At 50.2% G+C, this 10,494-nt stretch overlaps 1 protein-coding gene across 1 annotated transcript in view; it reads left to right on the top strand.

The window, feature by feature from the left end:
- Positions 1–200: 200 nt before the first annotated feature.
- Positions 201–10,494, top strand: part of LHX8 (LIM homeobox 8) — a 74,460-nt gene continuing 64,166 nt past the window's right edge. Inside the window, exon 1 of the mRNA XM_040360687.1 lies at positions 201–294. The gene's annotated coding sequence lies outside the window, so the exon portion shown is untranslated. The remainder of the gene's footprint in view (positions 295–10,494) is intronic.

Genomic DNA, 10,494 nt, shown 5'->3' with positions numbered 1-10,494 from the left:
CACAGACCCCTCTGCACACCAGTTCCAATTATTTGCCTTTTACTCCATGGCAGCCTGAGCGCTTAATGCTAATTAGCAACATACAGCTTGATTTTCAGCTAGTCTTCCCCCTCACACATGGATGGAGGACTCACATGTTGCTTTTTGTCCTAATGAGAAAATCTTTTTTTTAAAGTCAGGGTCTGTTCAGTTGGTAAAGTGATATCAGTCCATGAAGAGGACTATGGAGGGTCTAATGGGGGGAGATGCCAAGATGCATAGGAAGACTATGGATGCTGAACCCTGGATAGAGAGGTAGGGGGTGACAGGGTCTCTTTAGCTGCCCTGTGGCTAAGTTCTGTTCTCTATAGCTAGCAACCAGTCCTCTAGGTGTGTTGGGTAACTACAAGTCCCAGCAGGCAGCACCAGCCAATCTAAAAATCATACTTGCCTTAGTACATCACTGACCAGATCAGGCTTTCTGACTTGTTGCTGCATGCTTGTTCCAGGGCAGTGCCCAAAATATTAAAGAGACAGAGACAACCAGGCAGTGCTGGGGCAAGGTTATCTAGAGCCAAGGATGAACATGCCAACTTGCACCCCCCAATGTGTATGAGCTTTATGTGCCAGCAAAAATCCCACCCCAAAACTGAGTACTAAGCTGCATGTTATCACCCCTAAGCATAAATCCCCCCTTCTCCCAGTACACCTGCCCCCCTGCTCAAATCCCCAATGTCAGCACAAATCTTTGCACACCCCCCCCCCCCCCAAATTCCTCCACCAGAAATGCCTCCCCCCAACACAAATTCTCTGCTCCGAAGCATAAATCCCCCCTTCTCCCAGTACACCTGCCCCCCTGCTGAAATCCCCAATGTCAGCACAAATCTTTGCACCCCCCCACCCAAATTCCTCCACCCGAAATGCCCCCCCCCCAACACAAATTCTCTGCTCCGAAGCATAAATCCCCTCTTCTCCCAGTACACCTGCCCCCCTGCTCAAATCCCCACTTTCAGCACAAATCTTTGCACCCCCCCCCCCAAATTCCTCCACCAGAAATGCCTCCCCCAACACAAATTCTCTGCTCCGAAGCATAAATCCCCTCTTCTCCCAGTACACCTGCCCCCCTGCTGAAATCCCCAATTTCAGTACAAATCTTTGACCCCCCCCCCCCAAATTCCTCCACCAGAAATGCCTCCCCCCAACACAAATTCTCTGCCCTGAAGCATAAATCCCCCCTTCTCCCAGTACACCTGCCCCCCTGCTTAAATCCCCAATGTCAACACAAATCTTTGCACCCCCCCCCCCCCAAATTCCTCCACCAGAAATGCCTCCCCCCAACACAAATTCTCTGCTCCGAAGCATAAATCCCCCCTTCTCCCAGTACACCTGCCCCCCTGCTGAAATCCCCAATTTCAGCACCAATCTTTGCACCCCCCCCCCCCAAATTCCTCCACCAGAAATGCCTCCCCCAAGACAAATTCTCTGCTCCGCAAAACCCCGCCCCCCCCTAAGTACACCCCCCCAAATTTACCCTCTTGGCACAAATACCCCCAATTATTTCTACTAGCACAACCCCCATCCCCTCCAAAAAAAACTCTACTCTTACACAATTCCACTCCCGCCTCATCCAGCACAGACCCCCCCAAATCCCCCCCCTTTCAACACCAATCCCCCCTAAATCACCACTCCCAGCACACCCGCCCAAATTTCTTCTCCTAGAACAATTCTAACCCCCTGCTGCCCACCAAATTTCCCCTACCAACACAAATTCCCTCCCCCCCCCAATCTTCTTGCAGCGGCCCCATCCTCACATGATGCCACAGTGCTCAGGGCAGCTGTCCCTCCTGCCCACCCCTTGTCCCAGCCAGGGAACCAGCAGTTTCAAAATGGGGTTAGCAGTGACAGCCCCTTAATTCCTCCAGTACTGGTTCTCTTTAATGATAGGGGTACCAAGCTGCTATAGAGCCAAGGGTATGCAAAGTAATAGTACAGCCGCGTTTCCATTTGGGGCCCATTCACACATATTGGGACGGTAACACACTTGTTTCTTTTGCATTGTGGTGTCACAATTATTTAGAATGCCCTATAGGGAAAAAAAAGGAAGCAATCAGCAAGGCTGGCTTTGCCCTGTGGTAGTGCGCAATGCGTTGCAGTGCCTTTCATTTTAAATGGTACCTTAACGCATGTGCGTCATGGCGTATAAAAGGTTTGCTGTGTGCTGCATTGCAAAAAAAGGATCAGGTCCAGTTGTCGCCTGTTGCTTGAAGCTCGTAAAATTATGTGAGCGTCTTTGGGGCAGAACTGTGCAATGGTATTGGGAGCAGCAGAAAAACGCTTGGCAAACGCGCTTATGCGTATTTTTCAGGAGCTCCCATCTAAAGGTCTAATGGGGCCAAAAACGCACAATTTTGCCCCTCAACAACAAGGTGTGCATACGACACTGCCAAAAAAAAGCCTCTGGGTACACTCATACTCATGCCGCGTACACACAATCATTTTTCGGCATGAAAAAAACGTTGTTTTTCAAAAACGTAATTTAAAATGATCATGTGGGGGCTACACATCATTTTTCAGGTTCTGAAAAATGACAAAAAAAAAATTCGCACATGCTGCATTTTTTAACGTCGTTTTAAACAATATCGTTTTTCGGGTTGTAAAAAATGATCGTGCGTGTGCTAAAACTACGTAAAAAACCCGCGCATGCTCAGAAGCAAGTTATGAGACGGGAGCGCTCGTTCTGGTAAAACTACCGTTCATAATGGAGTAAGCACATTTATCACGCTGTAACAGACAGAAAAGCGCAAATCGTCTTTTACTAACAAGGAATCAGCTAAAGCAGCCCAAAGGCGAATGGAACTTCCCCTTTAGAGTGCCGTCGTACGTGTTGTACGTCACCGCGCTTTGCTAGATCATTTTTTTTAAAAACAATGGTGTGTGGGCAACGTCGTTTTAATAATGAAGTTGAAAAAACATTTTTTTTTTTTATGCTGAAAAATGATTGTGTGTACGCGGCATAAGAGTAAGGGGGGGGGGGGGCTAAGATGGTAGGATGTGCTGCGGACTGTATAAACACGCACACTTGTAATGCCCAGGTGCTCATGTTCATGTGGTGAAGGAATGCAGTCCCCAGTGCTGGCACATTCAGGGTAAAATGCCAACTGACCAAAAAATACAACCTGCCTGTCAGTTTTTTTGCATGGTATGTGGATTATTTTACTGCCTCAGGGCTTGTTCTCATGTGCCACAACCCTGGCTACCCCTCTGAAAAGGGATCCTTGGCTGATCGCTTTTCAGAGCACAGTTGACCGGCACCGGGGGAGGCAATATGTCGCATCTCCCCACCTGTTTTATGTTTGGGTTCACACTGATGCGATGCAAGAAATGCACTGGAATCGCTGCATCGCACTGCATAGCAACCGCACTGTGTTCATGCGATCTGTTGCTGGCGTCATTTAACAGTTAACGACAAAGCCAAAAGCAGGTCACAGAACGCAGTGCGTTTGCTAGAGTTGAATCGCATGGGTATATGAACACTTGTGCGATCTGATTCCAGTGCAGCAAAAAAAAGTGCCTGTTCCCTTTTCATGTAGATGCAGTGCGATCTGAGCCATGCAAAACGATGGGCTCAAATCGCACCATACAGAATCGCATGTGATTTGCACAGGAATGCGGTGGTGCAATTGCTGTGTGCAACACGTCGGTGTATACTCAGGCTGAAATATAAAAAAAACCTGAACTGCTGCACCACAATCGTGTGCCTTGCATGCAGTTGCAGGGTGGCCCCATTAACTGTAAAGGGCCGCGTTCAGTACTGCCCACCACATGCAATAGGGGTTTAATTTCTTGACGTAAGCATGGCATCTGTACAGCCCTGAGCAACTGCATGTTGGAGAGAGGGCGGTAAAACTGCAACTCAATTACCTACTCTTACCGCCCCCCTGGCCGCACATTTGAATGAGCCATTTCTATTGAGCTCCAACCTCTTAGTAAGCGGTTTAAAGAGTATCTCTAGACAAAACCACACTGTTCATGCCCCATTGAGTACATTTCCCTTCACTTCCTATCCTGGGGACACAACAGGAAGTCAGGAAATCTCGCGCTGCACTTTCTCCCGCCAGGCGCTGCATTTTCTCTCCCGCCAGGCGCTGCATTTTCTCTCCCGCCAGGCGCTGCATTTTCTCTCCCGCCAGGCGCTGCATTTTCTCTCCCGCCAGGCTCTGCATTTTCTCTCCCGCCAGGCTCTGCATTTTCTCTCCCGCCAGGCGCTGCATTTTCTCTCCCGCCACGCGCTGCACTTTCTCGCGCCACGCGCTGCACTTTCTCCCGCCGGCTTGCATGTCCCACTAGATGACATCAGAGGTGGGGGCAGCAGTTATTCAACCCAACTGAAGGCAGATTGCATAAAAGTGCCCATTCACGTTTTAAAGCTTGGTTCACATGTATACGAATTTGGATGCCTTTTGACCCGCATTCAATTCGCATGTCATGTGAACTGGAAGCCTTCTCTATTGAGCCGGTACACACATCTGCGGGCTGGCCACGGTTTCTCTTTTAAAAAGAGTCTTGTGCATTTTTTTAGTCCGGTTCAGGTCCGATTTACAGCAAAAATTTGCACCTGAACCAGTGAACCAAACTGCACTGGACAGGACTCCTTTACAAAAACGCGTCCGGACAGTGGCGGTGCATCCATAAAGGGCGCATGGGTGCCGCCCCCTCTCTCCTGCCACCCGTCTATCACCATAGATAGATTCATGCATTGCATGAATCTATCTATAGCTGCCGCCCCTTATTCAGGTGCTCGAGGCACCTGAATTCCAGTGGCGGGGTATCGTTTTGAAGCACCTGATTAGAGCCGTAGGCTCTAATAGGCATCAAAAAAGGTGAACAGCGAGCGCCATGCTGGGTGCTTGCAGTTCACTCAGCTGTGTATTAGGTAATTGTATGTTCATTTGCTTTTCTAACACTGAAACGCCTCTCCGCCAATCAGGTGTTTGGGTCTGTTACCTGTCACCTGATTGGCTGAAACGACAAGCGCTGTCATTGGGAGTCCAATCATAGCAGAGGACAGGAAGAGAGGACGGGAGAAGACATTGAGGCAGGGCTGGACTGGGACAAAAATTTGGCCCTGGACTTCATCCAGACCGGCCCACTTTAATTCAATAAAATGCTGCCCCCACCCCCCCGAAAAATCACGCCCACCAAAAGGCCCCTACATCCATTATTGTATATCATGAGAGGGTGAGAGAAAGGGGAATGAGAGAGAGAGAGGGAGGGTTGAGGGAAAGGGGGTGGGTGAGAGAGGGGGGTGAGTGTAAGAAAAAGAGAGTGAGTGTAAAAGAGAGGGGGTGAGTGTAGGACCCCTTTTTACACTGAGGCGCTTTTTAGGCGCTTTTGGGCTAAAAATAGCGCCTGTAAAGCGACTGAAAATCGCTTCCGCTGCAGTCCCAGTGTGAAAGCCTGAGTGCTTTCACACTGGGGCACTGCCAGGGCGTTAGAAAAAGTCCTCCAAGCAGCATCTCTGTTTTAAAAAACGGCCCACTGAGCCATCGGCCCACCGGGAAACTCCCTGTAGTCCCTATGGCCAGTCCATCCCTGCATTGAGGAGGGTGGAGGACACTGCCGCCTTGCTGCCCCACTGAAACGGGCAGGGCTGGACTGGGCCAAAAATTTGGCCTTGGACTTTATTCAGACCGGCCCACTTTAATTTTGAGTGTCTCCATAAGCACCTCTTTACATCAGAGTGTCCCCCAACCAGCTTCCCCCTTGCATCAGAGTGTCCCCCAACCAGCTTCCCCCTTGCATCAGAGTGTCCCCCAACCAGCGTCCCCCTTGCATCAGTGTCCCCCAACCAGTGTCCCCCTTGCATCAGAGTGTCCCCCTTGCATCAGAGTGTCCCCCAACCAGTGTCCCCCTTGCATCAGAGTGTCCCCCAACCAGCGTCCCCCTTGCATCAGAGTGTCCCCCAACCAGTGTCCCCCTTGCATCAGAGTGTCCCCCAACCAGTGTCCCCCAACCAGCGTCCCCCTTGCATCAGAGTGTCCCCCAACCAGTGTCCCCCTTGCATCAGAGTGTCCTCCTTGCATCAGAGTGTCCCCCAACCAGTGTCCCCCAACCAGCGTCCCCCTTGCATCAGAGTGTCCCCCAACCAGCGTCCCCCTTGCATCAGAGTGTCCCCCAACCAGCGTCCCCCTTGCATCAGAGTGTCCCCCAACCAGCGTCCCCCTTGCATCAGAGTGTCCCCCAACCAGCGTCCCCCTTGCATCAGAGTGTCCCCCAACCAGCGTCACCCTTGCATCAGAGTGTCCCCCAACCAGCGTCCCCCTTGCATCAGAGTGTCCCCCAACCAGCGTCCCCCTTGCATCAGTGTCCCCTAACCAGCGTCCCCCTTGCATCAGAGTGTCCCCCTTGCATCAGAGTGTCCCCCACCAGCGTCCCCCTTGCATCAGAGTGTCCCCCAACCAGCGTCCCCCTTGCATCAGAGTGTCCCCCAACCAGCGTCCCCCTTGCATCAGAGTGTCCCCCACCAGCGTCCCCCTTGCATCAGAGTGTCCCCCACCAGCGTCCCCCTTGCATCAGAGTGTCCCCCTTGCATCAGAGTGTCCCCCACCAGCGTCCCCCTTGCATCAGAGTGTCCCCCCCCCCACAGCGTCCCCCTTGCATCAGAGTGTCCCCCCCCACCAGCGTCCCCCTTGCATCAGAGTGTCCCCCCCCCCACAGCGTCCCCCTTGCATCAGAGTGTCCCCCCCCACCAGCGTCCCCCTTGTATCAGAGTGTCCCCCCCCACCAGCGTCCCCCTTGCATCAGAGTCTCCCCCACCAGCGTCCCCCTTGCATCAGAGTGTCCCCCCCACCAGCGTCCCCCTTGCATCAGAGTGTCGCCACCAGCGTCCCCCTTGCATCAGAGTGACAGGAGTGAAATCACAATCACTTATGGTCACAGAGGAGCGGCTCCAGAACTGCAACTGACCGGGCCACTGAGCCATCGGCCCACCGGGAAACTCCCGGTAGTCCCAATGGCCAGTACATGCCTGGAAACAGGGTAAGTGCTGGGCGTTTGATGGGCACAGTGGCCGCATTTGATGGGTACAGTGGCTGCAATTTATGTTTTTTTATTCAGTTTGTTTGCGCCCCGCAAAAATGTTGAGCACCAGCCGCCAATGGAGCAGAGTGAGAGAGAGATGAGCTCATCACAATGCTGCTGCTTCTTTCACTGACCAGTCATAGGCAGGGGGTGGGTCCAGGATATCCTGGGCTCAGAGGAAGGGCCTATCGAGGACATCTAGTGGCTTTACAACCACTTTAAGTGTTACTAAACCCAGGTGCCTGCATTTTCTATATCTGATCTACCACAGTACACAGAACATGGAAATGCAATAGTTTTAGTAAATATAAACGAATACCTTTTTCTTATCGGCAGTTAGAGCAGTCTTGTGACTTCTATCAGTGTCTGCTTAAAGCTTTTAGGAGGACTTTTCCCCTGACCCTCTGTCTAGACAGTGTTGATTGGCCCTGTGCTGATCATATGCACCCTCCCAAGAAAAAAATAAACTCTCTAGCAACACACACCAAACTGAGCATGTGCAGCTTGTCCCCTATCCTCTGTTCTATCAGGAAATAGTCTGCGTCAGTGGAAGGATGGGGGATCAGAGAAGACAGGCTCAAACAGCCTTTTTACACAATGTGGAGGATTAACCCCTTGGGTTCCACAGTGAGTATAACAAGCATACTTTACTGTATATACAGGCTGATTTGACTGTTGTGGGCTTAGTAACATTTTACAGCGGAGTTCAACTTGTTTTTTAGTTTATTAAAAGTCAGCAGCTACAAAAAGTGTAGCTGCTGACTTTTAATAAACGCACTCACCTGTCCCACGATCCAACAATGCGGGCGCCCGGAGCCTCGCTCCTCTCCACGGCGACATCATAGCAACTGTAGGCACCCGGCCATGATGGCTTATGGCTGGGCATGCACTGCGCATGCGTGAGTTGCGATGCTCTCTGCTATTGGCCAGGCAATCTTCTAAGACCTGTGACGTGTCCCAGAAGATTGCTGACATGGAGGGGCTGCCTAGGGCGAGAGGAAAAGTCACCTAGGCGGCCGAGAAGAGAAAGGAGGAAGTAGGACAGGAAGTCACACTTAAAAGAAAGTACCCACTCCCCCCCAATGATATGGCAAATGTGGCATGTAAGGGGGCGAGGAGTGCTTAAAGTGGAAGTTCCACTTTTGGGTGGAGCTCCGCTTTAAGTTCACCCTGGCATTGAAAGCAGGCGTTTAATAATGCCCCTCAAATGCCTATGAAAAACAACTGACAGCAGACAGTTCTGTTCACATTATCAAAACATGAAGCATTGCTCAGGTCGATTTAGAAGGCATTTGAAGCCTTTGCCACGCCTCCTATTAAAATCTATGGTAACGCTTTGTGAATGCTCTGGCAGGCATTTGTTAACCACTTCCCGCTTGATCAATAGTCAATTGACGTCCGGGAAGTGGTTGTGAAATCCTGACTGGACATCTATTGACGTCCTGCAGGATTACATGCCCGCCCGCGCCCGTGTTGGAGCGCAGCGCGGTGATCTGTGATGCGGGGTGTCAGTCTGACACCCTGCATCTCCGATCTCGGTAAAGAGCCTCCGGTGGAGGCTCTTTACCACGTGATCAGCCGTGTCCAACCACGGCTGATCACAAAGTAAACAGGAAGAGCCGTTGATCGGCTCTTCCTCACTCGCGTCTGACAGACGCGAGGTAGAGGAGAGCCGATCGGCGGCTCTCCTGACAGGGGGGATTCACGCTGATTGTTTATCAGCGCAGCCCCCCCTCGGATGCCAACACTGGACCACCAGGGAGTGCCCCCCGGTGGTCAATAGAGCAAAAATAGCCACACAAAAAAACAATAACATTTTTTTTAACACAATCGATGCCAATCAGTGCCAGTCAGTGCCCATTTGTGGGCAACATGGGCCCGGGATGAAATGATGCCCAGCAATGCCATCAGTGCCACCCCTCAGTGTCCATCAGTGCCACCCAGTGTCCATTAGTGCCCATCTATACCCAGTGCCCACCTATCACTGCCACCCATGAGTGCCCATCGGTGCCTATCGGTGCCCATCAGTGCCACCTCATCAGTGCCCATCAGTGCCACCTCATTGGTGCCCATCAGTGCCGCCATATCAGTTCCCATAATTGAAGAAGAAAACGTACTTATTTACAAAAAAAATTAACAGAAAAAAATAAAAACTTAATTTTTCTAAAATTTCGGTGTTTTTTTAAAAATCGCAGAGGTGATCAAATACCACCAAAAGAAAGCTCTATTTGTGGGAACAAAATGATAAAAATTTAATTTGGGTACAGTGTAGCATTACCACGCAATTGTCATTCAAATTGCGACATCGCTGAAAGCTGAAAATTGGCTTGGGCAGGAAGGTGCGTAAGTGCCCGGTATGGAAGTGGTTAAGATTTGTTTATTTCCTGCAATGGAATAGGCATTTGTGGAGCGGTTTTAACGCACCCATCAAGCGCTTCAAAACTGCCCATGGGGCGTTTGGGGAGTGTTTTTAACTCGTCATTAATGCTTGTAAACCGCCATTCTAACGCACATACTAAAGCTCATCAACGCAATTGGAGCATTTGTTAAGCGTTGGAAATTTAGTCAGATGTTAACAAGCCCTAATGACCCATACACACGATCCGAAAATCAGAGGACAGAATTTTTTTATTTTTTTTGCATGTTAGTCACATATCGAAAATGGAGAGGCTACTATACGGAAAAAAATTTGTACGACAGAATACAAAATCGCAAGTGATGTCACATGTTTTCGTGTATTTCTATTGTATTTTTAGACGACGACTGTACTGATTAAACGAAAATCCTACAATCTGGTATTCTACGAGAAAATCTTTCCTGTTTGTCCGATCGAAAAATATCGGATGAACTGTTGTGATCGGCTCTCGGAAGCTCTGTATTAACGATCTGATTATCGTACGATTGATTCAAAAGCGGTATTTTTCGTCCGTTTTTCCTGATTGTGTGTATGGGCGATAAAGCGGCGCGACTGTGTCATGGAACACCGTTGACACAGATGTGCCGCAATGCATTTCATTACAAAAAAAGGTAATTTCTAATTTTCAGCACATCAGGGTAGGGTGGACTGTTTTCATGCGATGCCCGTTAACGCTTTGCAAAGTAGTAAAAGGGCCCTCCGATTGGATGTGAAGAAATGTAGCAAACGCGTACCCAGGGGCGGACTGACAACTCATGGGGTCCCCCCCGGGCAATAGAAGATTATGGGGCCCCCGGGCAATAGGAGATTATGAAGCCCCCGGGCATAATGAGATTATGGGGCCCCCAGGCAATAGATTATGGGGCCACACAGCATACACACACATACAGTATACACACACAGACACACAGTATACACACAGGGGCAGATCCACAAAGAAAGTACGCCGGAGTATCTACTGCTACGCCGGCATACTTTTAAATTTCCCGCGTCGTATCTTTGGTTTGAATCCTCAAACC

Source organism: Rana temporaria, chromosome 7 (genome assembly GCF_905171775.1).
Source record: "Rana temporaria chromosome 7, aRanTem1.1, whole genome shotgun sequence".
In the NCBI taxonomy this organism is placed as follows: Eukaryota; Metazoa; Chordata; class Amphibia; order Anura; family Ranidae; genus Rana; species Rana temporaria.
This window is presented reverse-complemented; position numbering and strand designations above follow the sequence as displayed.